This window comes from Dromiciops gliroides, chromosome 6 (genome assembly GCF_019393635.1).
Source record: "Dromiciops gliroides isolate mDroGli1 chromosome 6, mDroGli1.pri, whole genome shotgun sequence".
NCBI classification, from domain to species: domain Eukaryota; kingdom Metazoa; phylum Chordata; class Mammalia; order Microbiotheria; family Microbiotheriidae; genus Dromiciops; species Dromiciops gliroides.
In genome coordinates, this window is record NC_057866.1 from 70085699 (window position 1) to 70098740 (window position 13042).

The following is a 13042-nucleotide window of genomic DNA, read 5'->3' on the forward strand; positions in this document are numbered from 1 at the left end:
CCCCAGACCTGAACTTGGTCCACATGGACCTAGAACTGGGAAGGAAACCTTAGAGGAGAGATCCTTGGGCCCAGCAGCAGCAGCAGTTGTTTTTTGCTACACACAAGTATCATTCAAAGGAAAAAGGTAAGAGCCCAAATGCTTCATGGTATCTTTACAATATCAAGATAATATAAGGAAGACCTCAGACACATTAGGTCAATCCCCTTTGGAAAACTCATGGGAATATATGGATAAGAGGCATACAATACGGGCAGGCACAAATGGGCTGCAATCTGCATTGTTGTAGGGATTACACAAATTGATGAGATCACAGATCTGCTTGAGCACTTGAGAATATCATTCTAGTGAATATCTCAAAAAAAAGAAAATGTGGTTTGCCATGGCTTTTCTTAATGAACACATAGTCCATAAAAGTAGAGTTTAAAATGACAATTTCTAGTGATAACCACTTCCCTTTCCTCATAAACCATCTGTCCAATAACCCATTCTAGAGTTTTGCCTGGCATTGACATCAACCTAATGGTAGTGGTAGTGTGAAGATACTCTATCTCCCTCTTGTCTCTCTCCAACCTGCCCTTCCCCTGCCACAGCTGCTGTTGGGCTCAGAGGCAACTTATAACACACTTCAGACATGAGTCTCTAGACTGAAGTCAGTCTCATCTGTGACTGCCAACCCTGACAATTTGACTAACAGGGTATGCCTCTGGATCCATCTAAACCTCTCTCAATGTACACATAAAAACAAAGCCCTGAAGTGAAGTTCTGCTCTCATAGAATTACAGAATATCAGAGGTAAAGGGGACCTTAAAGACAGTGTAATTCCTTAATTTTGCAGATGAGGAAATTGAGGCCTCATGATATAAAATGACTTACCCAGGGTCACCCAGCTGAGCCAGAACTGGAATCCAAGTCTTCTGAGTTTTGTGCTTTATTCCTCTACCTCTTGGAATCAGACTTAGAGCTGAAGGGAATTTCATAAGTCATTTATACACATCACTAGAAATCATGAATACTGTCCAAAATCCTCAGCAAGTGTTACTCCACTAGGAGACCTCCAGCATTTGGAACTCAGTGATTCTTGGAACAACCTACTTTATTTTGGGGATAGCTCTAATTGGTTTTTCCTTATGTCAAGTCAACATCTGCCTCTTTGTAATTTCTACCCACCAGACCTAGTACTCTACTCTAGAACCAAGCAGAACAAAGCTAATTCTTCTTTCAAATGATGAAAAACTTACAAATGTTTGGAGAAAGATTTGGTATTTCCAGTAAGTCTCTTCTCCAAGTTCCTTCTATTGATATGTTGTAGGTTTTAGTCCTTTTATCTTCTTGGTCATAACCTCATGAATGTACTTTCTAATATGCAGCACCCCAAATTGTACATAGTACTAAAGATATGGTCTGACCATGGCAGAGCAGTGAGACTAATGATCTCTTTCATTTTGAACAACATATTTTTTTATCAATAATACTATATAAAATAACATCAGCTTTCTTGGCTGCCACATTGTATATTAAGCTTTCCATGCACTAGAACCCTTTGAAGACTTTTTTTAGCTACATGTCCCACTATACATGCTTATATAGTTGGTTTTTTTAACACCAAGAAAAAAACTTTATATTTCCTCTCTATTAAATTTTATTTTATCTTCTACTTATTCTAACAATTTTCAAGATGTTTTATTTATCTTAATATAAAAATATCTTCACTTTTGTGATATATACAAATTTAACAAACCATCTATGACTTTATAAAAATATTTTTATTGATAACTTTTGTTTTTACAGTGCCCAGATTTGCCTCTGCATCTCTTTCTTCTCTCTCCCAGATAGCCAAGCCCTATAACAAAGAATTTTTAATAGAAAAAAGAAAAAGGAGAAGAGAAAAAACCCAACAAAACAAACCAATACATCCAGAAAATCTGAAATTCTATGACATATTCCATACCTGTGAATACTCCCATCTCTGCAAAGGAGGGGCAAGAGAGGTGTCTTTCCAAAGCTCTTCTTTGGGGGAAAGCTTGTTCTTTAAATAATATATGCCTGCTGATAAATCATTGATGCTCATAAGAGAGAGTAGGACTGGGTATATAGATCTATGTAGAGATCATAATTGAGCCCATGGGAACTGATTAGATCACCCAGAAAGAGAATAGAGAAAAGAAAAGAGGGTCGAAGGCAGAGTCTGGCACTACACCAATGGTTGACAGCTCTAAGTCACTATCATATAGTTTGTAGACTTTATCTTTCCCTCATTTTTTGAAAACTTGGATACAATTTCCTGACCCCCACTCTTCAAGACAGTTTTAGACACTTTTTTATTCTAGCATCAAGTCCAGGCTCTGGACTTCACATACCTCCTATAGATCCAGAGCAGCTCTCTCATCAATTTCTCAAGTTCCTCCAATTCAGTTCATCATGGGAGTGGGCAGAGAGAGTGTGACTAGATTCTTTTCAACACCTTGTCCCCTTCTAAGAATATGCAACTCTTTTCAGGTTTATAGTTTTAAAAGGTTTGCACCTACATCAAATTCTCATGACATGAATGGTCCAAGGATATTTTGAAGAATTTCCTAACTTCTCTTAGCTCAAAGGCCCCAAATAGAAAACTTTATTCAAGAATCCCCTGAGTACTGGTAATCAAATGAGGTAAAGAAGAGAGAGAGAGAGAGAGAGAGAGAGAGAGAGAGAGAGAGAGAGAGAGAGAGAGAGAGAGAGAGAGAGAGAGAGAGAGAAAGACAGGGCAACATGCTCATGAGTGATTCACCAGAATCATGAAAGCTTTAAAAAAATGGAAAGAAGTTGAAACAAATTACAAATGACTTTAACTAAATCAAACCCTAGTACACTGGGGACAAACCTACTAAGTGAAATACATAGGGGAAAGAATACACTGGGGAAAAAGGTAGTTGGAAAATATAGATTATCCATATCATACAGCTGGATAGACAGCCCATCAGTTTACAACTGGGTTCCAATTTGTACAAATACTAAATCCTATAAAGTGGTCACATTTATTTGAATTTATACTATTCTAAGCAATAATTATATAAATAGAAATTGGTTTCAGCCCAATGGAAATATGCATTGTGAATTGGAATAATGAAACCACTTCATTAGATTCATTATTTGTATTAATCAAGACTTAATTTTTGCACAAACAAAACCAATGCAACCAAGATTAATAGGAAAGCAGAAGACTGGGAAACAAATTTTACAGTGTTTCTGATAAAGGCTTTATTTCTCAAATACATAGAGAATTTAATCAAATTTATAAGAATACAAGCCATTCCCCAATTGAGAAATGGTCAAAGGATATGAATAGGTACTTTCCAGATGAAGAAATGAAAGCTATCTTTAGTTGTATGAAAAAATATTCTAAATCACTATTGATTAGAGAAATGCAAATTAAACAACTCTGAGGTACCATCTCATACCTATAAGATTGGCTAATATGACAAAAAAGGAAAATGATAAATGTTGGAGAAGATGTGGGAAAATTGGAACGCTAATGATTGGAACAACTAATGTTGGTGGAGTTGTGAACAGATCCATTCTGAAGGTCAATTTGGAACTATGCTCTAAGGGCTAAAAAACTGCATACCTTTTGACCCAAAGGACCCACATGCACAAAAATATTTATAGCAGCTCTTTTTGTGGTGGCATAGAATTGGAAATTGAGGGGATGCCCATCAATTGAGGGATGGCTGAATAAGTTGTAGTATATGAATGTAATGGAATACTATTGAGCTATCTATAAGAAATGATGAGCAGGCAGATTTCAGAAAAACCTGGAAAGACTTAAATGAACTGATGCTGAGTGAAGTGTGCAGAACCAAAAGAATATTGTACACAGTAACAGCAGCATTGTGTGATGATCAACTGTTATAGACTTAGCTCTTCTCAGCAATACAATGATCCAAGACAATTCCAAAAGACTCATGATAGAAAATGCTTTCCACATCCAGAAAAAGAACAATGGAGACCCCCGCCCCCCCCCCAAAAGAACCATGGAGTCTGAATGCAGATCAAAGCATACTATTTTCATTTTATTTGTTTGTTGGGGTTTTTTGTTTCTTGTGTTTTCTTCCCTTTTGTTCTGATTCTTCTTTCACAACATTACTAATATGGAAATATATTTTAAAAAAATCAAGACTTGGGGCAGCTAGGTGGTGCAGTGGGACCTGAGTTCAAATCCGGCTTCAGACACTTAACACTTACTAGTTGTGTGACCCTAGGTAAGTCACTTAACCCCAACTGCCTCACCAAAAAAAAAAATCAAGACTTAAGTTGTAGTCTTGTGAGCAGCTGGATGGTGAAGTGGATAGAGTGCCAGGCCTGGAGTCAGGAAGACCCATCTTCTTGAGTTCAAATCTGGCATGAGATATTTACTAGCTCCTCAGGCAAGTCATTTAACCCTGTTAGCCTCAGTTCCTCATCTGTAAAATGAGCTGTAGGAGGAAATGGTAAACCACTCCAGTACCTTTGCCAAGAAAACCCCAAAAAGGGTCATGAAGAGTTGGACACTACTGAAACAACTAAGCAACAACAACAAGAAGTTGTACTTCATCAATAGGTAGATATGGAACACATGCTATAACTAATATAGAAAATAAGATAGACCCAACTCCAGACACCATTCCAAATTCCTTTAGCTAGAGAACAGAAAAAAAAAAAAAAAGGCTACCACTCATCATCACCTGACCAAAGCACACTTCCTTGGTCATCAGTCTCCTACATGTGACATATTCCCTTATCAGAATATAAATTCCTTGAGGGCAGGCAGGGACTGTTAAGCTTTTTGTTTTTGATCCCTAGCACTTAATGTACCTGACAGGTAAAATCTTACCATCCAGGTAAGAACTGGATGATGCCTCAGGGGGCATCTAATCCAACCCATTCATTTATATTTGAGGAAACTGAGGCCCATAAAGGTTGAATGACTTGTCCAAAATCATATAGGTGGTTAGTGGCAGATCCAAGATTTAAATTCAGGTCCTCTGACTCCAAATGAAGAGCCCTTTTTTTTTTTCTTTTGTGCTGTACTTTGCTGATTCCCCATGGTGCACATGCTTAATCCAAATATGAAATTAGATTATAAAACAAGGGAAAGACCTAGAGTAGGCACAACTAGGCTTCAGCATTTTACCTACTAGCATAATATACATTATTATGGCATAGTAGAAAGGATATTGGACTTGGAGTCAGACTATGTGGGTTCAAATGCCAGCTCAGCTACTTACTACTGGTGTGCCACTGGGCAAGGAAAGAGCACCTGGAGTCAGGAAGACCTGAGTTCAAATCCAGCCCCAGATACTAGTTGCCACTTATTTGCCTTAGTTTCTTCATCTATAAAATGGGGATAGTAATAGCATCTACCTGCCAGGGTTGTTGTGAAAAAATCAAATAAAATAACTATAAAGCACTTAGCATAGGTGCCTGGCTCTTAGTAAGTGTTATATAAACGTTATCTTTATTATTATTATTATTTCAACTCTCTGGACCTCAGTTTCTTCATCTCTAAAATGAGGGCTTATACTAGATAACTTCTACTATCCAGCTATAAATTTAAGTATAAGATGTGTCTGGAAGAAGTTGTGAGAGCAATATAATAAACTAGAGGGGCAATAGAGGAATAGGCCACCTATTACATGACTATATCCAAGAGATTTTAAAAAGCCAGAGGAAAGCCTCCAGCAGGTTGGGTATTCCTGAAAAAGAGAGAGACAAGAATTGCTTGGGATGAGAAGTCATGAAAGCTTTGGGATCTGTATAAGTGAGAGTGAAGACCCATACTGACAAAATCATGTATTTCCCGAAATACCAAAATGTTATGTATTACACAGGTATGGCAGGGGAAAATAAAACAGCTACTGCAACACTTAATCTCATCAGCATGATTATTCTTTCCAACAAAATAGAAGACAACCTGGCTATGCCTTCTCTTCCTCTGATGCTCTTGTTCATGTCCTTTTATAAAGCCTCCACAGGGATTCCGCAGAGTATCCTGGCCATCATCCTGTATATTTCTTGACATTTTGTGGATGCCATAAGTACCTGTGGGCTGTGCATGGGTTGTTATCTCTGCCTCTTACTACATGATCTGTTCATCTTCCTTTCCAGTCACACATCAGTGCTGTTTCTCTTGAACTTTTTCACTGGGTTTTCCTTGATAATGAGTTGTACCTATTCACCATGCACTTCTCTATTGTCCTTTGGGGAAGTCTCCACTTTAATTCCTTGGCAACTTTGAAATTCCATGAAATGCAGTCATAAAGCAACAGAGGAAGAACAGTACTGTTTTTAAAAGATGCATTTGCGGGGCAGCTAGATGGCGCAGTGGATAGAGCACCAGCCCTGGAGTCAGGAGTACCTGAGTTCAAATCCGGCCTCAGACATTTAACACTTACTAGCTGTGTGACCCTGGGCAAGTCACTTAACCCCAACTGCCTCACCAAAAAAACCCCACCAAAAAACAACAACAACAAAAGATGCATTTGTATTGAAGAGCTTGGGGGTGGAGTGGGGGGGTCATTAAAAGCAGTTTCCTAAATGTGATCAAGCATACTCACCTCTTTTCATTTAGTTCTGGGCCCAGTTCATCCTCCAGCCATATAATGTCTATCTAAGACATATGTACTGATAATATAGCTTTATGGTTACCCATACAACTGTATACCAGAGTCTGGATAATAAGCATTCCCCAGCCACTTGGTCTTTCCTGTGTAGAGAGTGAGGCTGAATTCTCTGGATTACAGACCTTACATATGAGGCTCAGCAAAGTGCTGGGGCTTGATGCTTATCAGTACAGTGTTGTTCTATATTGTTGTTTGTGCAAGGCCACCAACCTTGCTCTCTCCTCCAGAGTCATCTGAGTTCAGTGGCAAGACATGTATCAGGAGCCCTGGAGATGGCCTGGGATGTTTTAAGACAATTGGGGTTAAGTGACTTCCCCAGGGTCACACAGCTAGTAAGTATCTGAGGTGAGATTTGAACTCAGGTCCTCCCAACTTCAGGGCCAGTGCTCTATCCACTGGGCCACTTAGCTGCCTACAGTATCATTCACAAAAAAGAGAATATAAGGGGCTTAATCATCCATGAGGAATCCATCCACTATTTGGATTATACATTGGGTATATGCCATGAGAGGGGCAAACACATTTACTAAGTATATGTCTCCTTATTTTATGTCTTGCTGCATATTAATAATCAGAGGGTTTAGAAACAGGGTTATCTCTTTGGTTACATTTTTCAAGGAATCCTATGTGATTTTGACAGATATAGGGGATATAGACCCTATTGGAGGAAAGCCTTCAAGAGAACATTTTATTTCACCGAATCATGCTTTTTTTTTTTTTTTTAAACAGTCAAGAAACAATAAACCCAGTAGGATCTTGACTGAAAGTAGGACCTTTCGATTGATTGTGCAATTGTAAAAACATGGTCTGCCTGTTTACTTCTCATAACTTCTTCAAGGATACCCTTGAGGTGTGTGCAGATTATGTTCAGGAAGATTTTGTAGAGGTAGAAAAGTAGGCATCTAGGTCAGCAGTTATTAATGCTTTTCTTAGTTGCCTATTTTTGGTAATAATCTCTCCCCCTCCCTTCCCTCCCCCCCCCCAATTTGGTATTTTCCCCTCTGTCAGATATCTTGAGCATCAATCCCTCAGTTTTCTCAAAATTGTGTTACCTCCAATTTGAACCTCTTCCATTAATTCTTTTTTTTTTTTTTTTTGCAGGGCAATGGGGGTTATAAGTGACTTGCCCAGAGTCACACAGCTAGTAAGTGTCAAGTGTGTGAGGTCGGATTTGAATTCAGGTCCTCCTGAATCCAAGGTGGATGCTTTATCCACTGCACCACCTAGCTGCCCCCTCCATGAATTCTTGAACTACTGGGTGCCATGCTCTTCCTAACTTTGTTTTCCTTAGTACTGTTTCCACTTTTCATCTGGCTCTAGTAATTGATAGAAACAAAAGAAAACATGTTAAAGAAATCATAGAATCTCAGACTTGGCAGAGACCTCAGAAGTGATCTAGTCTAAAAGCATACATGAACAGGAATCCCCTGTGCAGCATACCTGACAAGTTATCCAGTTTTTGCTTCCAGGAGAGCCAGAAACAAGAATGATCAAACCATGAATTTAGAAGGAACTGATAGCACTTATACTCCCTTAGCTGCATCCTGCTGCTCTTCACTCCCACCCTCATCCCCAACCCTGCAGCCTCCAAGGTGGAGTTTTCAGTGTTCTAGGATGTCTACCATCACAGAGTCTTTTGTCCTGGAGTTTTTCTCCATCTCCTAACAGAATTTGTTTTAAAAAGCTAATTTGGATATCTTTAAAAAAATGAAATAAAGAGATGAGAGAGGAAAGCACTGGGAGAAAGGGAAAGGGAGAGGTGGAATCAGGTAAAGTATCTCACATAAAAGAAGCAAGAGGAAGCTTATGGAGGAGGGGAAGATAGGGGAGGTTTGGGGGAGTAAGTGAGCCTTACTCTCATCAAAATTAACTTAGGGAATAGCATATACACTCAATTGGGTAATCTATCTAGCCCTGCAGGAAAGTGGGAGGGGAGGGAGATAAGGGGGGGGAGGGGTGAAACAAGGGAGGATGGATTGGGGGAGGGGTTAGTCAGCAGGGCATTTTTGAGGAGGGATAGGGTGAAAGAGGATAGAAAATGGAGTAAATATCATGGGGAGGGAATGCGATGGAGGGAAACAAGTTGGCAATAGTAACTATGAAAATAATTTTGAAGTAGAGGCAAGAGCAATGTAAGATGGTGATGATTGATTGATTGATGACTGAATATGATTGGATGAAGATGAGGATTGATTGATGAGGATTGATGATGATGATAAAACATATGGTACTTACCTTGCTGGGCTACTGTGAAAAAAATTCTTTGTCAGGTATAAGGTACTACATAAATGTTATCTATTATTGTTGTTACAATAATCACCCTCATGGGTTTATCATAAGGAAATCTCTCTTTAAAGTACTATACAAATGTATTTTACTATTAAAAAAATGATGAGCAGGATGCTATCAGAAAAACCTGGAAAGACCTACATGAAATATACTGCATACAAAATAACAACAATATTGTAAGATGATCTGCTGTAAATGATTTGGTTATTTTCAGTAATGCAATGATCCAAGACAACTATGGACTCATGAAAAATACAATCCATTTACAGAGAAAGAACTGATGGTATCTGAAAACAGATTGAAGCATAATTTTTTTTGATAGTTCCTTAATCTGAAGTTTTGTTTTTGTCTGTTTTCTTTCACAACCTGGCTAATGTGGAAATGTTTTGCATGACTACTCATGTATAACTTGTATTGAATTGCTTGAGTTCTTCGGGGGGGAGAGTGGGGAGGGAGGGAGGAGGAGAATTTGGAACATGACGTTTTAAAAAATTGATGTCAAAATGTGTTTTTACATGTAATTTGGGAAACTAAAAATTCTAAATAAAGAATTCCTACACGCACACACAAATCCTTACCTAAGTAATTCCTGAAAAAAAGAATGAAGTGAGAATAAATATACACACAGATGTGTATATATACATATGTATGTATGCATATATAAGAATGCATACACATATTCCAGTATTAAGAACAACTGCCCTCGAAGACAAATTGAGATAACTTAAGAGTCATTGGATTTCCTGAAAACCAAGATCAAACAAACAAAAAACCTACATATCACATTTCAATAAATTATAAAGAAAACTTTTTTTTTAAAGCTAATTTGAGGGTACATTTTATGAAGCTTGCTTTGGTCCCCCAGATTGCTAGTATAAGGGGCTTGCCCTAGTCATACGCAGATCACCTAACATAGAAGCACCCTGCACCCTGTATTTTCCTACTATGTGAATGGATGTAGCCCCCTTTACTGGCCATGTAACCAGAAAAAATACATCTTTTAAACTGGCCAGACTTGGAACTGGATTGTGCTTTATAGGAACTGAGTGAGCCAAATTATGACTCTAATTCCCTTCCCCAGCCCAGAATATGAGGTGGTGAAAAGAGGGTTGGGGAATTATTTTTCACCTGTTGAAGGGTATGCTTATATATTTGCTATTATACTTTTGAAGTAAATATCCCCTTACAAAGGCAAATCTGACTGATATGTAGCTAAATGAGACTGGGATGTAGGGGACCATCCCCTACACTTTCAGAAATACCACTGGTTGGGGATGGAGCCATTAGCCAAGAGTCTAAATACCCTCCACCCTTTAAGGGTATTGTACAACTCTAGGGGAGGGATGAGATGTAACATACTTGACCTTCAGGTGAGGGTACTCAGTATCACACTAGTAATATACTTTCTAAAACATTTTAGAGTAAAAAGAGTGGGAGCAAACATTCAGTGTATATCTACCATGCTAGATAACATAGATAGGAACTATAATGTAGGAAGAATAGAAGTAGATATACCTGGTAATTCATTTGAGATAGAATTGAAGAAAAGAGAACAACCAGCATGGCTTCCTCAAGAGCAGGTCATGCCAGACTAACTTCATTTCCTTTTTAAACAGGATTACTAGACTGACAGATCAGGAAAATACTTATATAATTTAGATTTCTGTAAAGCATTTTACAGAGTCTCTCATACAATTCTTATGGATGAGCAACATGAAAGTGCTCTTTTCCACTTTATTTTGATGTTCTTCAGAGCAGAGAATAGTTCAAATCTGGGACCAATCTGATGGGACACATTGGGGTTATCATAGTCTTTCTTCTAAACTTTTGTTCAAAAACAATCTTGAGGAATAAAACTGGTTTACTGTCCTAAGTTTTCTCTTTTTTTCTTTTAAAGTTCATAATGGCTTTGTTTGTACTGTGCTTTTAAGTTTTAGGAATGATTTCTGATTTTACACCTTATTTCCTGATCCAAAGCTGCACTCCAACAACTCTGCCCCTTTAAAATGAGATTTACTTTTTACAAATTATCTTTTTTTACATCACCTTCATTTCTAAATATATCCCTCTCTCCTCTCCTACTCAGAGTCATCTTTTGTTATAAAGGTAAAAAGAGAGAGAGAGGAAAAAAAAAAACCAGTTCTCCAAAACTAACACATTAAATGTGTCTGATAGTATATGGAACGTATTTGGAATATAATCTTGTGTAATTTAAATTTCTAAATGTAGATTCTAATCTGTCCCCCCAGTTTTTGGGGAAACTGGACTAAAATCACTGATAAACGAGTTTAAGTTTTTTAAGGGTTTATCGAAAGATAGTAAAAGAAAGAGAAAGATTGAGAACAGAATTCCTACAACCTGGCAATCCTATCTTTCCTCAACTCCCTTGTGAAGTCCTCTGAAGTCTCATCTCCACTATGGCGAGGTCAGGAACCAAAAGAGAGCCAGCTTCCTTCACAGCCTCTGCTTCCTCCTTCTTGTCCCCTCCCAACAATGGGAGGTTCTTCAAGCTGATTGGCTGACTGGGCCAGAAGGTAGTCAAAATTCAAAATTGTTAGCTTCTGAGAACCATGCTTTCTTAAGTACTCTTAAGCACCAGCCAGATGTGCTTAGAATCTAGTTAACTAGAAGTCAGCCATTAATCCAGTCAAGTCAGTCGCTTTATCCAATTCAATCAGTTTAAATTAATTTCCAGGTGGGCTCCTGAGTATCGGCTAAATCTCATCTATCACATTCCATTATCTCGACACAATCTCCTTGAGATAAGGACTGTTTTTTTGGTTTTTCTTTGCATTCCTGGCACTGACCACAGTGCTTTGAACATATTAAGCACTTAACAAAGGCTTAATTGATCAAATAATTAATATTTGATACCTATGGTCTACCAATGAAGGGAAGTGCATTTTCTTATCTCCTCTTTGGGAGTCAAGCTTGGTCATTATACTTACATGGCATTCGTTTTCAATTTTTTTTCTATTGTTCTTTCCATTTATATTGCTACGATAATAATAAAAGCTATATACAAAATATAAATTCAAAGTTTTTGCAAAAAAATTACATTTGTTACCTCATTTGGTCCTCACAACTATGTGGGATGTTTATTGTTATTATCTCCATTTTATAGTTGAGAAAAGTTGGGCTGAGAGAGGTTAAGTGACTTGCCTAGGGTCACACAGCTAATAAGTATCAAGTATTTAGGTTTTCCTGATTCTCTGTCCTCTAGACCACCTAGCTATTTCAATTTGTGCATATTATTTTCTTGGTTCTGCATACTTCTTTCTCCATCAGTTTATTTAAAAGCTTCCAATGTTTCTGTATTCTTTTTTGTTTGTTTGTTTCTCTGTATTCTTCATATCAACTGTTTCTTACAGCCAAGCAAGATTCCACTGTATTCAGGAACCACCATTTATTTCCCAACCAGCAGACACCTACTTTGCTTCTAATTTTGTTTTCTGTAGTTATAAATGCAGACACAAACATTTTTTGCATATAGGGAGACCTTCTATCTTTGACCCCTTGGTAACATTTCTTAGCTATTAACCCTGGGATCTGTGGGTCAAAGCATTTGGACACTCTCAAAATTCCTCTCCAGAATGGTTGGCCCCATTCATAGGCTACCCACTATGTATTAGTATGCCCATTTTTCCACCATATCTTCAACATTAACTATTTCTACCTTTTGTCAACTTTAAACATTTTCTGGGTGTGAAGTTGACTCTCATTTATGAATAGCGATTGGAGCACTTGTAATCGCACTTTTTCCTTTTGGGAAGTTTGTTCATATCTTTTTTTTTTTTTCCGGTGAGGCAATTGGGGTTAAGTAACTTGTCCAGGGTCACACAGCTAGTAAATGTTGTGTTTGATGCTGGATTTGAACTCATGTCCTCCTGAATCCAGGGCCTGGGCTCTATTCACTTCACCACCTAGCTGCCCTTTGTTCATATCCTTTTACTAAAAATGGAAATGGGTTGCCCCTGGAGGTAATGAGCTCCCCCTCACTAGAAGTCTCATAGTGACCAGATGGCTGCTTTTTGTTTAGGGAGGAGCTGCTCCATTGCCCGTTACACAGACGGCCGCTAATAACTGCTTGTTATTGACTAGACGGCGTTCAA